Below are 21,948 nucleotides of genomic sequence, written 5' to 3'. Positions count from 1 at the left end.
GCCTATTTCATGCAAATCCTTGCAATAATTATATTCATCCTTCCAGCCAGAAATTCCAGGTCCAGAAAGCTGGCAAGACTTAGAAGTCTCTGCCCCATGGCATGGTGAGGATCCTAGTCTGTGTTCACTGCCTGCAACCTCACACATGCGAGCTGCAGTTTTTGTAACATTTGCAGTGTCTCTCGTTGCTGGAAGAGAAAGAGAAACTGTGTCTGATTTTAAAATAATTATGAGTTCAAGCCATGTGCCTCTTTAGTATCCAGGGATAATGTGTGGCGAAGACCTTTTGGGTATTTTAATGGTTTGTAGTTAGGGAGATAACGGAGACCCAACAAGTTGCCCCCTGAGGGGACGACAGCAGCAGCATTCTCTGACACACTTAAAGGTGGTTAAGATGGTAAGTTTTATGATTTGTCCTTGAAAACCACTTTAAAAATTTAGTTTAGGAGCTGGAGAGATGGCTCAGCAGTTAAGAGCACTGACTGCTCTTCCAGAGGACCTGAGTTCAATTCCCAGCAACCACATAGTGGCTCACAACCATCCGTAATGAGATCGGGTGCCCTCTTCTGGCCTGCAGGCAGACATACAGGCAGACCACTATACACAATAAATAAGTAAATCTTAAAAAAAAAAAAAAAAGTTTAAATATATGTAAAGCGGTGTGAGTTTCAAGGCGTGATAAGTTTGGAAAACATAAACCGTAATTCACACAATTAATATATCACTAAATTAATTGGCACAATACAACTAATACTGAAATTCATTCTTTGTGTTGGCTTAGGAGTGAGGCTGCTGTCGCTAAGATGCCCCTATAAAAGGAAAAAAGGAAGGGAGGGAGGGAGGGAAGAACCTTCTGCCGTCAGGACCTAGAAAATGGGGCAGGCAGCTAGAGTCAAGAAGGAAAAGTTCCAGGGAAAGGCTTATCCCTGGCGAATTATGGATGCGACAGTGGTGGGGTTTTTACCAAGGGCTCCATAGGTGGCGTTCTCTTTTAAACCACCAAAAGTTTTCAAAATTCTCCAGCTGGAGTAAACCTACAGCAAATTTGACAGCTGTCAAAACCAGAACTCTGCAGTTGGAAGTTTGGGGAGGTCTCTTTTCTGTGATTGACTGTAGTGCAGTTCAAGTGAGAGGCAGGAAGGTCTCTGGAACTCTGCCACTGGTACTTTTCTCCTGGAAGTAAGAAATGGACATGTAGCCACAAGTGGATCAGCTGTGATGTGTGGCATTCTCTGGAAGCTTTAATGAAGGAACCAGGAGCTTGTTGACAGGGTTTGTTTCTGCATAGTTAGTTCCCCACTGGCCTTCAGTTTGCTGAAATCCCTTCCCAGGAATCTTCAAGCCGGGTGCAGTCCGTTCACAGGACAGTTACTCACTACCTGGAGACTTCCAGGAATATCAGTAGCTTTTCTTTCCTGAACTTTTTTAGTGGATATGCTAAAGTTCAAAGGGTTCAGAAGACTAAGCTGCAGTCTGTTTAAAATAAGAGGGTCAACTGTGGCCAAGAGGGCCATGAAGAGACACTTCAATTTTTTTTTTCTGTTCAAGGGGTCATGGGAATGGGGAGAGGAAAGATACTGTGTTTATTTATTCACACCTAGATTGTATTTGTGATCATCATCAACTTCTAATGCTGCTTAAAGAATATGCAAACACGACCAGAGGTGAGTGCCTGGGGTTATAGTCAGAGAGGAAACTGACCCTGGGTCCCACCACTGGACACAGGCCATCCCAAGAGGAACTGCCCAACTTGGCCCCAGTTTCTGGCCAATTGGCGGGCCCTGTGGGAAGGCTCCCCTTTTCCAAGACTGCAGGCAGACCCTTCAGTCTCCACACCCTGCCCCCACCCCCATCTGCCAGAGACCCCAGCCACTTCCTGAGAATCAGAGACCAACCCCAGCTTCCATCCTGCCCTGGAACTCCCATCTGGACCAGAGACCAGAGGAACTCCCATCTGGACAAAAGGAGCTCCCATCTGGACAAAATAAGGAGACCCCAGGGACTTCCCGAGACTCAGAGTCCAGCCCCCCAGCTCCTATCCGGCCAGCACTCTCATCTGGACCAGCGCTCCCATTTGGCCCAGAGCTTCCATCTGGACCAGAGAGAGGCTCCCTAAATCTGTCAGCTCTGTGTGGACCAAGTACACTGATAAGACCAAGAACGAACACAAGAGGAGATGGGCAGACATTAAGGCAGAAGTACATACAACAAAATAAAGAGAAATATGGCATCACCAGAACCTAGCCCTTCTCCAACAGCTAGACCTGAACATCACGGAATGGAAGAAGAAGAAAACAACCTTATAAGTAACATCATGAAGAGGCTAAAGCCTTATATAGAAGAAATCAAAAACAAAGTAGAGGAACAGACAAACAAAAAACGGGAAGAATGCTATAAAAAAAAAAAAACTAGAGGAAAGGACAATTAAAACAGAAGAAAACAATAAGTCCTTGAAAGAAAATCATGAAAAAGCAAGGGAGACAGTCCAAGACCTGAAGAGGGAAATAGAAAAAATGAAGAAGACACTAGCAGAAGGAATGCTGGAAATAGAAAATCTGAGTAAACAAACAGGAACTTCAGAGGCAAGTATCACCAACAGAATGCAAGAGATGGAAGAGAGGATCTCTGGTGTTGAAGATACGGTACAAGAAATAGATTCATCAGTCAAAGAAAACACTAAAACCAATGAAGTCATGACCCAAAATGTCCAAGAAATTTGGGACACCATGAAAAGACCAAACCTATGAATAATAGGGATAGAGGAAGGAGAAGAATACCAACTCAACAAAAGGCACAGAAAATATATTTAACAAGATCATAGAAGAAAACTTTCCCAACTTAAAGAACGAAATGCCTATGAAGATACAAGAAGCCTATAGAACACCAAACAGACTAGACCCCCAAAAAAAGGCCCCTCGCCACATAATAATTAAACAACTAAACGTACAGAATAAAGAAAGAATATTAAGGGCAGCAAAGAAAAAAGGCCAAGTGACTCATAAAGGCAAACCAATCAGAATAACACCCGATTTCTCAATGGAGACTTTGAAAGCCAGAAGGACCTGGACAGATATAATGCAGACACTAAAAGACCATGGATGCCAGCCTAGACCAATATACCCAGCAAAACTTTCAATCATCATAGATGGAGTGAACAAGACCTTCCAAGACAAAACCAGATTTAAACAATACTTATCCACAAACCCAGCCCTACAGAAAGCACTAGAAGGAAAATTCCAACCTAAGGAAGGCAGATACACCCATGAAAACACAGGCAATAGATAACACCACAGCAGTAAACCCCAAAGAAGAGAAGTACACACACACTACCACCAAAAAATAAAAATAAAAATAACAACAGGAACGAACAATCACTGGTCATTAATATCCCTTAATAGCAATGGACTTAATTCACCTATGAAAAGACACAGACTAACAGAATGGATATGAAAACAGGACCCATCTTTCTGCTGCATACAAGAAACACACCTCAAATTCAAAGACAGACACCTCCTAAGAATAAAAGGCTGGGAAAAGACTTTCCAATCAAATGGTCTTAAGAAGCAAGCTGGTGTAGCCATCCTAATATCCAGCAAAATAGACTTCAAACTAAAATCAATCAAAAGAGATGATGAAGGACATTACATACTCATCGCAGGAAAGATCCACCAAGATGAAGTTTCAATTCTGAACATTTATGCCCCAAACACAAGGGCACCCACATATGTAAAAGAAACATTACTAAAGCTTAAATCATATATAAAACCCCACACATTAATAGTGGGAGACTTCAACACCACACTTTCACCTCTGGACAGATCAGCCAAATTGAAACTGAACAGAGACATAATGGACTTAACTGATGTTACTGCTCAAATGGACTTAATCGATATCTACAGAACATTCCACCCAAACAAAAAAGAATATACCTTCTTCTCAGCACCCCATGGAACCTTCTCTAAAATCGACCACATACTTGGCCACAAAGCAAATATCAACAGATACAAAACAATTGGAATAACCTCCTGTGTTCTATCAGACCACTATACTTTACAGTTAGATTTCAACAACAGAAAATACTACAGAAATCCTACAATCTCATGGAACTGAATAATGCTCAACTGAATCACCAATGGGTTAAGGAAGAAATAAAGAAAGAAATAAAAGACTTCTTAGAGATCAATGGAAATGAATACACCACATACCCAAACTTATGGGATACTATGAAAGCAGTGCTAAGAAGGAAATTCATAGCCCTGAATGCCCACATAAAGAAGCTGGAGAAATCTCATGCTAGTGACTTGACAGCACACCTGAAAGCCCTTGAACAGGAAGAAGCAAAGTCTCCCAGGAGGAACAGACGCCAGGAAATTATCAAATTAAGAGCTGAAATCAATAAAATAGAAATAAAGAGAACAATACAAAGGATTAATGAAACAAAGAGTTGGTTCTTTGAGAAGATCAACAAGATAGACAAGCCCCTATCCAAACTAACCAAAAGACAGAGAGAGAGCATCCAAATTAACAAAATCAGAAATGAAAAGGGGGACATAATAACAGACAATGAGGAAATCCAGAGCATCATCAGGTCATACTTCAAAAACCTCTACTCCACAAAACTGGAAAATCTAAAAGAAATGGATAATTTTCTGGATAGGTATCACATACCTAAGTTAAATCAAGACCAGATAAACCATTTAAATAGTCTAATAACCCCTAAGGAAATAGAATCAGTCATTAAAAGTCTCCCAACCAAAAAAAGCCCTGAAGCAGATGGTTTCACTGCAGAACTCTACCAGATCTTCAAAGAAGACTTAATACCAATACTCTTTAAATTGTTCCACACAATAGAAGCAGAAGGTATATTACCCAACTCCTTCTATGAGGCTACAATTACCCTGATTCCTAAACCAAACAAAGATGCAACAAAGAAAGAGAACTACAGACCAATCTCCCTCATGAACATTGATGCAAAAGTACTCAATAAAATTCTGGCAAACAGACTCGAAGAACACATCAAAACAATTATCCACCATGATCAAGTAGGCTTCATTCCAGGGATGCAAGGGTGGTTCAACATATGAAAGTCCGTCAATGTAATACACCATATAAACAAACTCAAAGAAAAAAACCACATGATCATCTCACTAGATGCAGAAAAGGCATTTGACAAAATCCAACACCCCTTCATGATAAAGGTCTTGGAGCAATCAGAAATTCAGAGAACATACCTAAATATAATAAAGGCAATCTACAGCAAGCCAACAGCCAATATCAAATTAAATGGAGAGAAACTCAAAGCAATACCACTAAAATCAGGAACAAGGCAAGACTGTCCCCTCTCCCCATACTTATTCAATATAGTACTTGAAGTTCTAGTCAGAGCTATAAGACAACATAAGGAGATTAAGGGGATACAAATTGGAAAGGAAGAAGTCAAGCTCTCCCTATTTGTAGATGACATGTTAGTATACATGAGTGACCCCAAAAATTCAACCAAGGAACTGATACAGCTAATAAAAACCTTCAGCAACATTGCAGGATACAAGATTAACTCAAAAAAATCAGTAGCCCTCCTATATACAGTAGACAAACAGGCTGAGAAGGAAATCAGAGAAACATCACCCTTTACAATAGCCACAAATGATATAAATACCTTGGGGTTACACTAACTAAGCATGTGAAGGACCTATATGACAAGAACTTTAAGTCCCTGAAAAAAGAAATTGAAGAAGATGTCAGAAAATGGAAAGACCTCCCATGCTCATGGATAGGCAGGATTAACATAGTAAAAATGGCGATCTTACCAAAAGCAATCTACAGATTCAACGCAATTCCCATCAAATTACCAACACAATTCTTCACAGATCTGGAAAGAATAATACTCAACTTCATACGGAAAAACAAAAAACCCAGGATAGCCAAAAGAATCCTGTACAATAAAACAACCTCTGGAGGCATCACAATCCCCGACCTCAAGCTCTACTATAGAGCTACTGTAATAAAAACAGCTTGGTACTGGCATAAAAACTGACATGTGGACCAATGGAATTGAATTGAAGACCCTGGCATTAACCCGCACACCTATGAACAAATAATTTTTGACAAAGAAGCCAAAAATGTACAATGAAAAAAGAAAGCATCTTCAACAAACGGTGCTGGTATAACTGGATGTCAATGTGTAGAAGGCTGCAAATAGATCCATATCTGTCACTATGCACAAAACTTAAGTCCAAGTGGATCAAAGACCTCAACATAAATCCAGTTACTCTGAACCTGATAGAAGAGAAAGTAGGAAGTATTCTTGAACGCATTGGCACCAGAGATCACTTTCTAAATATAACACCAGTAGCACAGACACTGAGAGAAACAATCAATCAATGGGACCTGTTGAAACTGAGAAGCTTTTGGAGAGCAAAGGACACGGTTGACAAGACAAAGCAACAGCCTACAGAATGGGAAAAGGTCTTCACCAACCCCACATCTGACAGAGGGCTGACATCCAGAATATATAAAGAACTCAAGAAATTTGACATCAAAATGCCCAACAGTCCAATTAAGAAATGTGCTATAGAACTAAACAGAGAATTCTCCACAGAGGAAGTTCAAGTGGCTGAAAGACATTTAAGGAATTGCTCAACATCCCTAATTATCCAGGAAATGCAAATCAAAATGACTCTGAGATACCACCTTACACCTGTCAGAGTGGCTAAGATCAAAAACACAAAAGACAGCTTATGCTGGAGAGGAGGGGAGCCAGGGTAACTCTCCTCCACTGCTGGTGGGAATGCAAGCTTGTACAGCCACTTTGGAAATCAATATGGTGCTTCCTTAGAAAACTGAGAATCCATCTCCCCCAAGACCCAGCTGTAGCTCTCTTGGGCATATACCCAAGAAATTGTCAATAATACCACAAGAGCATTTGCTCAGCTATGTTCATATCAGCATTGTTTGTAATAGCCAGAACCTGGAAACAACCTAGATGCCCTTCAACTGAAGAATGGATAAAGAAAATATGGTACATATACACAATGGAGTACTACTCAGCAGAGAAAAACAATGACATCATGAGGTTTGCAGGCAAATGGATGGATCTAGAAAAAAATCATCCTGAGTGAGGTAACCCAGAATCAGAAGGACAAACATGGTATGTACTCACTCATAGGAGGATACTAGATGTAAAACAAAGATGACTAGACTGCTACACAACTCCAGGGAGGCTACCTAGAAAATGGGACCCTAGGAAAGACACAGGGATTACCCAATGACAGAGAAATGGATGAGATCTACATGAACAACCTAGACAACAGTGGGAGTAATGAAGGGCAAGATTTGAGGGAAAGAAAGCTTAGGGGAGCAGGAGATCCCAGCTGTATCAAGAACAGAAAGGGAGAACGAGGGATAACAGACCATGATAAATGAAGACCACATGAGAACAGGAATAGGCAGAGTGCTCGAGAGGTCCCCAGAAATCCACAATGATATATCCTCTGTAGACTGCTGGCAGTGGCCAAGAGAAAGCCTGATCTGACCTAGTCTGGTGATCAGATGACTAGACACCCTAGCAGTCGTCTTGGAACTCTCATCCATTAACTGATGGAAGTGGATGCAGAGATCCTTGGCCAGACCCCAGGTGGAGCTCCAGGTGTCCAACTGTCGAGAAGGAGGAGGGAATGCAAGAGCGTGAATTGTTGAATCCAAGATTGCAAAAAGCACAGGGACAAATAGCCAACCGAATGGAAGCACATGAATTATGAACCAAAGGCTGTGGAGCCCCCAGCTGGATCAGGCCCTCTGGATAAGTGAGACCATTGAATAGCTTGATCTGTTTGGGAGGCTCCCAGGCTGTTAGACCAGGACCTGTCCTTGGTGCATGAGCTGGCTGTTTGGAACCTTGGGCTTACACAGGGACGCATGCTCAGCTTGGAAGGAGGGGACTGGATCTGCTTGTACTGAATCCACCAGGTTTAAATGAGTCCCCAGGGGTGTCTTGGTCTTGGAGGACATGGGAATGGAGGGGAGGGGCTGGGGGGAAGGTGGGGGTGGGGCGGGAGGGGGGGAGGACAGTGGAACCCATGGCTGATGTATAAATTAAAACACATAATAATAATAATAATAAAAAGAATATGCAAACACATGTACACAATCAAGCTGAGTGTGGTGGTACACACACATGTAATCCCAGCCTTGGTAAAGAGGACAGGAGGATCAGGAGTTCAAGGTCATCCTCGGGCACATAGTAAGTTATTGGTTAGCATAGGCTACCTGAGACCTTGTCTCAAAAATAATAGTGATATATATATATATATATATATATATATATATATATAGAGAGAGAGAGAGAGAGAGAGAGAGAAGAGAGAGAGAGAGAGAGAGAGAGAGAGAGAAAAGAGAGAGAGAGAGAGAGAGAGAGAGAGAGAGAGAGAGAGAAATGAACATTGTCTTTGGTACTTAGCAATAAAGAAACACTGGAAAATGGGTTGTTAGGCTATTGCATCATTGGACAAACATGATAGAGTGTACTTACACATGCTTAGGCGGCCTACTGCATTCCTGGGCTAAAACTCGTAAATATTCATAGTTCAGCCTACTTCACCCATAGCCATGACGAACAAAACATCCCAAGATTAAATCAAACCCCAGAGAGAATGATGCATCCCAGTGACGTGATAAACACAAAGCCCACGAAGCTGCTGCTGGCATAATAAGCATACTGCCTTACAGTGAAGTTCTTTATGTAAGCAGAAAGATTATACTCTGAAACTATGGGGAAAGTCCACTTTTTGCTTAACCAATATCATAGTTACTCTCATTATTAAGTATGTATAATACTCAATTGTTAAGCCACTGACAGCATACTGGATTGGCTACACCAACATCACCACAAACATGTCAATAACGCATTGCACTATGATGTTGGGCTGGCTGCAGTAACGTAGGTCAGCTCATTACTACCTGTGGGACCTTATCATAGATTTAGTCTGTTTTTGAACAAACTGCCTCACACAGCACACAGCTGTGTATAGACCACAAAGCAGCAGATGCCCAACATTTCCCTCTTTGTGGAAGTGAGCAGCGAAGCTATAACTTACCACTTAACTACTAGAGAGCCCAGAACTTCAAAAGCCTGACCAGATCAAGCAGTAGGTGAAGATTGCCACTACTGGTCCAAATGAAGAATGATCCAACCCCTTGGGCATGCTACCCTGAGACGCTCACCCAAGAGAAGGAACCTAGGTTCCACCTAAAGACGTCAAGTCCAAAGACAGGAATGTTCACACAGCTCTAGAATTGTTTTATTTTAGGCCGGGCAGTGGTTGCACACACCTTTTATCCCAGCACTTGGGAGGCAAAGGCAGATAGATCTCTGTGAGTTCAAGGTCAGCCTGGTCTACAGAATGAGTTCCAGGACAGCCAGGGATATACAGAAAAACCCTGTCTCAAAAAAACAAACAAAAAATAATAATAAATTATTTATTTATTATTTATTACATTTATTTATTTGTGTGTGTGTGTTCATGTTTATGCAGAGGCTAGAGATATCAGATCCCTTTGGAGCTGGAGTTATACGTAGTTTTGAGACACTTGGCATGGGAGTTAGGAACCAAACTAAGGTCCTCAGAAGGAACAGTATGCACTCTCTTAACTGCTGAACCATCTCTCCAGCCCCAGGCAACTCTAATTTTAATGGTCTCAAATTGGAAGCAACCCAAATGTCCACCCACAGATGAAAGACTAAAGACATTGCTATGCATGAGTTAGTGTCCATCAATAAAATAGGGAAGTAGACTGCTAATTCAGGCAATGACATGCATAGACCTCAAAATAAGAATGTGCCTGAGAGAAGTCAGTCAGCAAAAGAGTCATGCTGTGTGGATGCCTATGTATGAAATCTCGAAAATGCACACTGTCTATAATGACAGAAGCAGATCAGTAGCTGCCTGGGACATGAGTATACGGTGAAACAGGACGAGGGAGAGGACCACATAAGGGACAGGAACATACACCAGGGATATAAATAAACTAAAACTTACCAAGTTGGACACTGTGGTAGTTTGAATGTAATCGCACTGTTAGGAGGTGTGGCTTTGTTGGAGTAGGTATGGCCTTGTTGGAGGAAATGCATCCCTGTGGGGGTGGACTTTGAGGTTGCCTATGCTCAGGATACTACCAAGTGTCTGAGACCATTTCTTGTTGCCTGCAAGCAGTAGGACTCTCAGCTACTTCTCCAGCACCATGTCTGCCTGAACGCTGCCGTGCTCCCCGCCATGAGGAAAATGGACTGAATCTCTGAAACTGTCAGCTGGCCACCCCAGTTAAATGTTTTCTCCTTTATAAAAGTTGCCGTGGTCATGGTGTCTCTCTTCACAGCAATAGAAACCTAATGCAAACACCATATACTTTTTAGGATGTAAGTTTGCTATATATCAATTATAAATTATAAATCAATACAACTATAAGGTAAGTGTGCTCTCTTCTCTACTCCAGGCTTGCACACTCAACCTCTCTTTAATATCTACTCCTGGCTGTGTGACAGGCATGTCAAACTTCACATGTTCCCACTAAAGCATGATCTTTTTCTCTCTCTCCAAACCCACGTTTTCACATTCTTCCCCATCTTAGCAGAGGATGGCGTCATCCTTCCATGTGCTCAGTTCAGCAAACCTGAGAGTCATCCTCGAGCAGTTCTTCAATGCCCCTGCCTCAGCTCCACACCTGATCTCTCACCAGATTCGGCTGACTCTTCCTTCAAGAGAAATCCAGAATGTAACAACTTCTCGCTGTAAGCACCACAGTTTAAACCACCATTATCCTTTACCCAAATGACGTGTATACCATCCCACTGTAATGTGTCAGTAAAACTATAAGGGGGTGGGGTGGGGAGGGATAGAAAAGGGGGAGGGGAAGATGAAAAGGAAGAAAGAGGAAGGGAGGGAGGGAGGAAAGGAGGGAGGGAGGAAAGGGAGGGAAGAGGAAAGACTTTCTTTCTTCCTCCGTATCATGCAGTGTGTCCACCACTCTGCAAAGGCTTGGATTAAACATAAAAACGAATCATGCCTCCTTGGTCCAGAACTCCAAACAACTTCTTGTCTGGCTCAGGGTAGGATCCAGAGTCCCTTATAAGGGTCTCTCTTGATTGTCCTGTTATTTCTTCTCCTGCCCCAGTTCTTACCTAGATCTCCTGACTCCCTTCTTTCTGGTCACTCTATTCCCTGGCAGTTCCCTCAAACAGGCCAGGCAGGATCCTGCCTCTGGACTTTTAGCCTGACAGCTCCCTGCTTGCCAGGACACTCTTCCCTTAGATGACCACGTGGCTCATCCCTTGGCCTTTTTTCAGATTCAGTTTCCTTTCAAGTCTCCTCTTTTCTGCTCTCCTCAATCCTGGACAACCTAGCAAGCAAGTTTGGTACTTTTCAAGAAGCACCTGGAATGCCGAGGATGCTGAGGAGCTCACACTCATAGCCCATCATTGCAACAATGCATAGACTTGTCCTTCAAATCAGCCTCCAATCATCTTTTTTGTTGTTATTGTTTTTGTTTTGTTCGTTTGTTGAAGATAGGGTCTCCTGTAGCCCAGGTTGGCCTATATAGCCAAGGATGACCTTGAATTCATGATCCTCCTGTTTCCTCCTCCCCAATGCTGGGATTATAGCCTGTGCTATAATCTCTCTCACCCAGAGCTTGCTGATTTTTGGTTAGGCTACCTGGCAAGTAAGTCTCAGCCACTCTTTCCCTGTCTCTACATTCCCTGTCAGCTGCCAGCATTGAAGCTACCAGCACACCCTTTTGTCCATGCCTAGCTTTTGTTTGTGGTTGCTTAAGATCTGAATTCAGATCCTCATGCTTGAGCAGCAAACACTTTTACCCACTGAGCCATCCTTCCCAGCCCCAGAAGCAGATTGTTTTATTGGCCCACAGTTCCAGCCATGGCTTAGCTGCCTGCTTCAGTTTGGGTAAACCTCTCAATGGTTTTGCCTCATGGTTTCCACCTCCATAAAATTGGCGACTACTCTATGTATCTTACAAGACTACTATGATCCACAGGATGGGATAAGGAAAAAAATGTAGGAAACATGAAACAAAGATAGACATTCTGGCATCGCCTCCACCTGGAAGAGCCACTGCAGTGGTGGTGGGTGTGGAGGCTGCTCACGGCACAGATTATTGCTCGGCTGAATGATTCAGCTTGCTGAATTTAAATAATAATAGTGGAACTCGCCATTGTTAGCTCTTAGTGTATTTGTTACCCATTAGGTAATATTGCTATTGCTTAATAAATGCACTTACACCAATCATTGTTTCGGTTGCTATTTACTGAGTGCTAGCTGTATGTCTGATGCTGTGCAAAGCACATCCTGTGCATCATCTTATTGCATCAGCACTGATGATCCTGTGAGATACAGGCGCCTCCGTGTGCCCTGTTTCATTCATGAGGACACTGAAGATCAGAGAAGTTAAGCAACTTGCCCAACATCACGTAGTCCTTCTGGGCAGGGCTGGAATGTAGATCTCAGTTCACCTTACTCCCCTCCATCCTGTAATCCACCTGCCCTGTTACCACTGTGGTCCTCAGTGGGTGAGTAGGTGAGACCTTTATCACCCGGGAGACTTCTGGGAGTATCTGAGCTGTTTTTGTAGTAAGTGAGGATGCTGTGGGCACCTGACAGCAGTGCTAAAATTGCTGTTCATATTAGCTCCCTAGAGCCCTCATAACAAATGATCCTTTAAGCAACAGGGATTGGTTCTCTCTCAGTTCTGAAGGTTAGAAGTCCCAAACTAAGGTGTCAGCAATGCTCTGAATCCTCTAGAGAAGAATGAGAAGAATTCTCCCCAATTTTCCTGGCTTCTGGTGGCTCCTTGCTCACTTTGGTGTCTTTGGCTTGTGGCTACATCACCCCACATCACACATCTCTCTATATGGCCTTTTCCCTGTATCTTTGTGTCCTCCACTTTTTTTTCATAGGTCATCATGTTTTTTTTCTTTTTAATTTAATTTTTTATTTTTGCTTTAAGTGATTAATTAAATATATTCACGAATACGTATGCCACAGTACACATGTGGAAGTCAGAGGACAACTTACGGGAACTGGGTTTCTCCTTCTCCCATGTCAGTCCTTAGGATTGAACTCATCAGGCTTGGTGGCTATAACCTTTACCCACCAAGCCATCTCATCAGCCCTTCATTTTATTTTTAATCTAACACTAATATTACAGAACATTACACTAAGAGCCAACTCTAAATCCATAAGTATTTCATCCCCAGACTCTGCTCTAATTACACCTGTGAGCATCCTTATTCTAACTAAGGGTCAATTGGGAGTTCTAAGTGGGCCTGAATTTGGGGGCAGAAACTATTCAACACATGCTGCTGCAGAACAATGAACAAGAGAAGTCCCACAACCAAGACTTATCTAGCTCCAGATACCAGCAAGGCTGAAGTTGAGGGAGTCTTAGGCATTTGTGCCCTGGGAAGCAAGAAGAATGCACCCTTGTTAATCAAGACAACTGCTTCAAGCAGGGACTCCATGTTCCCTTCCCATTGCCTCTACTTCTCTGGGACCCCTACCTTTCACCTGGCCTCTAGTATTTCCATGTGGATGCTGCCCCTGTCTGCATTTCTGCAGGAGTCTATGTTTTGAACAACAAGGTCTGATCTACCCAAGTATTAAGCTTTAACTATGAACTGGAACTTCCTGGCTTCTTCCTCCCCAAAGGGGAAGACACTCAGTTGTCAAGTGAATGTTTGGGACCTGTGAAAACAAGACCAGCTGGGTTAGGGGGATCTCATCTAATGCCTTCCAGAGCACTTGTCTTCACTCTTTCAGCAAATGTTCATTGAGTACCTACTGTGTGCATGACCTCGAGCCTACATCAGTCAGGAGCAAGGCTGACAGTGGTCTGTGTACACTAGGAGCTTCTGCTCTGAGGAAACAGCTGCAGTGTGGTAAGAGGGGAAATACAGGGTGCCCCAGCTTTCAAGGCATCAGGAAGGTTTCCTGGAGAAAATAAGGTCTTAGATAAGGTGTGAAGATTGAGCATATGGATCCAGGTCTTAGCCCAATTTTGACCACAATCTTTGACCCCAGTCAAAGGCCAAAAGAAGAGTGGTAACCCAGAAAGGAAGTGATATGAAAACTAGGAAAAGAAAGAGAGCACACTGGGTAGTCGAAGGAAGGCCGGCCTGTGCTCCAGCCCTTTAGAAGAACAAAGCAGGAATCCTTCCTAACATGCAACCTTTTCCTCCCAGTTCTTCGGTGTGAGCTATTGTGACACTTTCTCCTGGGTCCGCGCTGAACTTCATTCCCCTCTTCTCAAAGTCACAGACTGGTGTAGACCGGATCTCCAAAGTCTTTGAACCCATTCAGAAGCACTGGGAGGCATTGGAAATGGCCAGATATCTTTGATATCTAGAAGTAGTGTGGGACAAATTTTTGTACAATGAAAATATGTATTATTCTCATTGGTTAATAAAGAGCTGACTGGCCTCTAGCTGGGCAGGAAACCTAGACCAGGAGGACACTGGGATGCAGAGAGAAGCAGGATGAACATGCCATGTTAAAAGAAGGAACTGCCACATGGCAGAGGTAGATAAGAAATACGGGTTAATTTCAGGTAGAAGAGCCAGTTAGTAACAAGCCTGAGCTAGAGACTGAGCATTTACAATGAATAAGAAGTTTCCCTGTGGTTATTCGGGATCTGGCTGGTGGGACAGAAAAGTCCAACTACAAGAAGTTGTTTTGTCCCAGCCAAGAGACAGGCAGAGGCAGAAAGTTCTCAGAAACTGTGAGCAGATGTACCTGTTCACTGCCAGTGTATCTCCCATTTAAAAAAAAAAAAAATCAGTATCAGAAGCATGTGGTTAAGGGCCAGTGGTGAGCCTGCCAGGCAAAGGGGCAAGTCTCATTCACCAAGCCATTGCATTGAGGGTGGCAGAAGAGAGGGAATTAAAGACCTGTGTCACCTGTTCTATCTGTACCAGACAAGAACAAAAGTACCATGAGCCTGGGCTCTGGTGTCAATGTGATCTGGGTTCAGGTCCTGTCCCCACCACTCACCAGTTGCACGCTTCACTGACTGATCACATTGCCATCATCTAGGGCTGCATGTCCATGTGTGTGTTGCAGTCCTCATGATCCTATTCCCGCAAGAGCTCAACCCAGGGCTCGGCACACTGACAGAACGCAGCCCTTTGTATTCATTTTTTTTTTTTTACTTGCTTTTGGCCACAAACCTAAGCCCAGCTCCCTCCTTCACCCATTTTTCTAGGGACACTCTCTGGACTGAGATGGGGAAACAGGAAGTGGTAGAAGAAAATGGTCTCTCTGTTGGGGTATTCTCTTTTTATTCAAGTCTTATGTACAAGAAAATGTGCACAAGCCATATGTGGACAGCTTGACACAACCTCAAAAATGGAACAGACTCATGCAACCAGCATAGGACTGAAGAAATAAGACACTATCTCTTGGTGCTCGTGGGCTATAGAACCCCAGCCTTCCAAAGACCCCCTTAAATGTCATCACTACCCCCACAAGCAACCTCTAGCCTGAATCCTGAAGCCAGCCACTGAGCTATCCTCCTCTTCTATCTCTGATCAATCAAATCATGCCATGCAAGTCTAACTGCTTTCACCCAGCATGCTGATAAGTGTCACCCGCCCCTGTGTGGGTGGCTATATGCCACTCATTCTTGGTGCTTCACAGTATTCCATTGTGATTAGCCAGTCATTCCACCAGGGATAGTTTCTTGGGGTGTTTATAGTTTGGGGCTGTTGTAGTAAGTGCCACAATGAAGATTTTAGTGTATGTCTTGGAGAACATGTGTACACATTTCTGCTAGGTGTTGACTTAGGAGCAGAATTGGTAGGTCATAGTATATTTTGAAGAAACTCAGGTTAAAGTCAGGCGTGGTGGAATACACCTATAATCACAGTGCTTGGGAGGCTGAGGCAAGGTGATCATAAGTTGGAAGCTAGCCTGGACTTCATGCTAAGTGGAAGGCTACTTGGGACTCCGTGTTCAAATCTAGCTTGGGCTACATGGAGAGACTTTGTCTCAAAACAAAAATGAAAACAAAACCCCAATTTAAAAAAAAAAAAAAGAATCAGGGCACAAGGCACTGTGTTCTCCTTCCTCAACAACCAGTTAAGCTGGGCATAGTGGTATACCTGTCATTCTAGCACTCAAGCAGACTTGCCATAAGTTCAAGGCTGCCTGCATCACAGAGTAGGAACTTGTTGGAAACAAGCCTAGATTGTGTCAAGCAATTAGAATGAGCTATTAGAATGCCAAAGTAAATGGCTACCTCTGTGCCCTGAGACCTATTCCTTCCTCTTGTGAGGAGGTAGGGATAAAGTGGTTGGTCCAGACCCCTTCAGGCTGTATCTCCCAAGACCTGGGGTCAGCTGAGCCTGGTGGGCAGAAGGGAAGAAGCTTTACGGGGCCTCCTTTCTGTTTCAACATCACTGTGGCCATGGTTACAACATCTACAGGGGCTCCCTTGCCTCCCCTGCTGGGGATGATGGTGGCTTCTCTGCTCTCCATTGTTGACATCCCATCTCCCATAGTGTGTCCTCTTTAGATGCTGTGGAAGGGTTCTCTTTCCCATTGGTCCCCAGCTGATCCAGGCAAAGTGACAAGTCTCATTCACAAAGCCATTATGCTGATGGTAGCAAGAAAGATGCATCGTGTTGGGGAGGGGAGACCCGCTAGGTTGCTTGAGATCTTACCTGCTACCAAATAAAGGCAGTGACTCGTCCCAAATGGAGGAGCAGTGTTAGAATGCCTATCTCAGGTTCATGCTGGCCAAGGCTGCTCCCTCCTGCGTATGGACCCACAGACTAGTCCCACAGACTAGTGAGTTGCAGCTGTATACCTGCCTAGGATGTGCCCTGTCTTCTTGCCTAGGGAGCAGTTCCAGGAGTGGAGAGTGGCATCTTAGACCTGATGGTATTCCTTGTTCCTTGTGCACGATGGGCAATCTTAACTGACGTGTGAACATTTTACTAGTGGAGACTTGTGTGCTACTTTGATTGCATTCTGACAATAAAGTTTGTTTTGAGTCGGAGGGCAGAACTAGCCACTAGCTGACCAAAATTAACCAGAGAGGTTTTGGAGGACTGAGGAAGTAGTAAGAGAGGATCTCAGCCTTTTTGGAGGAAGGAATGGAAGAGGGAGGGGTCACTGATGGCTTCGCCGCAGCTTCTCTGATCATTCAGGTTCTTACCCCGGTATCTGACTCCCAACTTTTATTGATAAAGAATAATTAGATAAATGCTTCAGAGATATTGCTTCCAGCACTGATGTCTTAACTCACTATACATGTTACTGTGATCCATTCTCTGGATGAGATAAGGCTCAGGCAGGTACCCAACCAATGTTTGTTGTTAGCAGTAGAATCAATACTCAGTGTAAGGTTGGGTAGAGTGCTTGCCTAGCGAGCGCAAGGCCCTGGGTTCGATCCTCAGCTTAAAAAAAAAAAAAAAAAAGGAAAGGAAAGGAAAGAAAGAAAGAAAAAAAGAAAACACTCAGTGTTTTAAAAGCTTTAAAAGACCATGGTTTGGAGCTAGAGTCTTGTTTCTTGTTGTTGCTTTTTGTTTGTTTGTTTTTTGTTTTGTTTTTTTTTTCTGAGACAGGGTTTCCCTGTGTAGCTTTGTGCCTTTCCTGGAACTCACTTGGTAGCCCAGGCTGGTCTCGAACTCACAGAGATCTGCCTGCCTCTGCCTCCCGAGTGCCGGAATTAAAGGCGTGCGCCATCACCGCCCAGCTGAGTCTTGTTTTTTGTAAGCATGTGACTTTGCTCAATTTTCTTTGCTGTGAGATGAAAATGAATGGTACCCACTGGGCCAGATTCTGGGGAGAATCAGACAATTAGTGAGGGTGAAGTGATGGTAAGTGTGACATGCATGCACACTAATGAAACTGGACTCCAGTGCATGTATGTCACACCAGCTTTCCAACTGTACTTCCTTAAGATAAGTAACAGATGAAAACAAGGCATGACCTTCAGAATTCAAACAAAAACCAACAATCATTGAGGTGGACGTGGTGGTACGTACCTTTAATCCCAGCATCTGTGAGGCAGAGGCCAGTGAATCTCTGAGTTCAAGGCCAGCCTAGTGTTCAGAGTGAGTTCCAGGACAACTAGGGCCATACAGAGAGACTGTGTCTTGAAAAAAAGTAAAGAAAAAAAATAGGACTGGTAGATGACTCAGTGGGTAAAGTGCTTGCTGTGGGAGCGTGAAGATCTAAGTTTGAATCCCCAGAACCCAAAAGCTGAATGGGGTCTCTGTAGTGTCTGTGATTCTGGTGCCCCTGACAAGATGGGAGAAGACAGGACAATTTCTGGAACCTAGCAGCCCATGTCACCTGTGTATGCCTCAGTCAAGGTCGAGACCAACATCTAAGGTTGTTGTCTGACCTCCTCAGGTACACTATGGCATGCATGGTCCTGCATGGACACAAGCATTACACACACACCTATTTGTGCATGCACATGCACATACAAAGGTAAAACCAGCTAAAGATTATTATATTTTATCTGATAAATTGATACACAGGTGGATAGGCCAATGTTATTCTAGACACCACCCTCAGGTTGTGAGGTGTCCCCTTGGTGACCACATTGAAATCTCGGCATTATAAGTCTGTTTTTAGAACTCTTTTAAAACTTTGATTTAGCAGTATCTTCAGTTGCAATAGTTTAAGGGCATTGACATCTACCCTTACCTAGATTCTCCAAAACTCCTGAATATTAGCCAGTTACACTGGCTTTATCATTCTCTCTGTATTCGTTTCTCTGAAACACTTAAGACTAATTTGTGGCACCTCATTGTCCTCAGATACTTCAGTGTGCATGTCCTAGAAACAAGGGCATTTTAGTAAACTATAAAATAGAATCAATAAGGGCTGGAGAGATGGCTTAGCGGCTAAGAGTACTGGCTGTGTTTCCAGAGAACCCCGGTTCAATTCCCAGCACCCACATGGCAGCTCATAATTGTCCCCTCCTGTTTCAGGGGCTCTGACACTGTCACATAGACATATATGCAGGCAAAACACCAATGTTTATGAAATAATAAATAAATAATAAACTATTTTTTTAAATAGAATCAATTTTTTAAATAAAATTTAGCTGGGGTCTGTAGAGATGGTGCAGTGGTTAGGAGCACTGGCTGCTCTTGGCAGAAGACCTGGGTTTGATTCTTAGCACCCCCCAAATAAATAAATAGTGACATTTAATAAATTATAACGCCCGAGAGAATAAGGTCACTATGATTTGTCTAACTTACATTCCTTGTGTAAATTTTCTCTGCTGGTCTGCTAACTCCCTACATAGTAAGATAAAGGAATGCATCAATGTTTTCAGGTTCCTTTGTCCTCAAATGGTGCCTTAATCTTTATTTTCTGTGACCTTAACACTCATTGTGTAAAAGGCTTATTTATTTTATGTGTGTGAGTGGTTTGTTTGCATGTATATGCTCTGTGTGCATGCTTGGTGCCTGCGGAGGCCAGAAGATGGCAGTAGATCCCATGGAAGTGGAGTTATAGGCGGTTGTGAGACATGTGGATGCTGGAAACCAAACCCCAAGTCCTCTGCCAAAGCAGCAAATGTATTTAACTGCGGAACCATCTCCAGCCCCAACCTTGACATTCTTTTCTTTTCTTTCAAGTGTGTATGTGTCTGTGTCTGTGTGTGTTTAGAGTCTCAAAATGTAGTCCTGGAACTCACTGTGTATAATAGGCTGCCTTCAAACATGAAGATCTATCTGTCTCTGCCTCTTCAAGTGATGGAGCCAGCCCCAGCCTCCTTGATATTCTTAAAGAGTAAACACAGTTATTTGTGTACGGTGCTCCTCCGTTTGGGCTTGTCTGGTGTTTTCTTGTGATTCAGTTCGAGCTCTGCATGTTGTACAGCAATATCAGAGAAATGGAGTGTCCCCCTGAGGCAAGAAGTGCTATCAGCCTGAGAATCTGAAAATGGTTTAAGATGGCGCCTGCCTGGTTTCTCTGAGCAGCTGCTGTTTGTCCTTTATGGTTAACGAGTGTGTTGTTGGAAGATGCTGTGAGTCTATTTAAATATCTTGTTTCTCACCACCCTCCACCCACCAGCCTTGGTGCTCCTTGGTGATTCTTGCCCAAATTCACTGTTACTATCACAGCTGCCAAATGGTGTTTTTTCTAATCCCATCATTCCCTTTATGTTTCTTTGTCTAAAATTCTATTTCGCTTACTTCTATCGGGATGGACTGATAAGTTCTTTTTGGATTTGTGTTTATTTTTATTGATGTATATGGTTGTTTTGGCTGTCTGCATATCTGGGTACCATGTGTATGCTTAGCGACTGCAGAGGCCGGAGGAGGGTTGTGGAACATTGTCAACTGCCATTTGGGTGCTGGGAATCCAACCTGGGTCCTCTGGGAGATCATCAAGGGCTCTTAGCCACCAAACCATCTCTCCAGACCACCTGGTAGATTTAGATTCTTACTTTATTGTGTAAATTGTAATATCTTGTTAATGCTGTTAGTTGACACTTGGATCACCCCAAATTTGGCCTGTAGAAGCCTCTTTGAGTTGGTGCCTGTGACCTCTTGACACATCCCTATCACTTTTTATGTACATGTTTACTTCTTGGTAGAACAGATGTCAGTCTATGTTTCCCTTACCTAAGTCTGGGCTCAGCTGTTATTCCAAAAAGTTCTGGTTCCTTTTCTGCAGAATTTATATAATAAAGGCAGGAACCAGAAGGACAGAGCAACTAGCAAGGATATGTGTACTCAGACGCTTTGTAAATGCCCCCTCTGTTTTCTACCCCCCACAAGCTGTGAGACCTAAGCATACTACCCAGATTTTCAGCCTTCTTTACACCCAGAACATTGCCTGCCTTCCCCCAATGAAGACAAATTGATAGCTGTCGGGCCTGCTGGTGAATATTATAATCCCTGCTCTCCAGAGGTGGAGGTTGGAGGACAGCAAGTTCAGGGCCAAACAAGGCTCTGCGCAGTGAGACCCTGACTTGAGGGAAAAGTGAAAAAACACTAGGAGGAGTTGCTGACACCCAGAGTTCTCCTTTCACTTGTATTGAAGCCTCAAGATGTTGGGGCACCCCGTCACCCCTTCCTTCTTGCTGTGGTCCTAGTTTGTTTCCAGGTGACTACAAAAGAATCCCCATCCTCCACCAGTTAACTTTGTATGGAGCTCAGTGGTAATTAAAACTGACAACCCATGATGAAGATCAGCAGTGACCCCGTTCCATCCTGAGCCACAGGACAGAGGGGTCCACTTCTGGTCCTCTGTCACTTCCCCGTTCTGGGGAGCAGCACAGAGCAGATGCTGGAAGAGCCGACACTGAATGGGAGAGGCTGAGGGAGCCAAGAAGTGCCTGGCTTGCCGTTAAAAATAAAGTGATAAATGAGTGGACAGACTGATCCGGCCCACCAGAGCTGGTGGCAGAAGGATTAGGGTTCAAGGTCATCCCTGCCTATAAAGGGAGTTTCAGTGGGCCCTGAGATCCTATTTTAAGATGTATTTGTTTATTTTAAGTGTGTGTGTGTGTGTGTGTGTGTGTGTGTGTGTGTGTGTGTGTGTGTTTGCAGAAGTGTGCATGTACCTGTGGAAGGCAGAAGGCATTGGATTCCTTGTAACTGCAGTTTCAGGTGGTTGTAAGCCACCCGATGAGGCTGTTGGGAACCAAACAAGGATCATCTTCAAGAGTAGCAAGTGGTCTTATGTGCTGAGTTATCTCTCTAGCCCTGAGCCATAAATAAATAGACAAACATGGTGTTCAGTTGGAGGCTCCAGCTGCTCCTGAAAAAGCCCCGTCTCTCTCTCTCCAAACCTTGCCCTCTCAGCGAATCTCCAATGGAGAAGAGCCACCAAAAAGTCCACTTCCATATTCTTGGCAGCTCCTCCCCTGAAGTTGCCAGCAGCCTAAGACCCAGCCTAAAAATGTACC

The sequence above is a fragment of the Onychomys torridus genome, chromosome 5, assembly GCF_903995425.1.
Source record: "Onychomys torridus chromosome 5, mOncTor1.1, whole genome shotgun sequence".
In the NCBI taxonomy this organism is placed as follows: domain Eukaryota; kingdom Metazoa; phylum Chordata; class Mammalia; order Rodentia; family Cricetidae; genus Onychomys; species Onychomys torridus.
Note: the sequence above shows the minus strand (reverse complement) of the source record.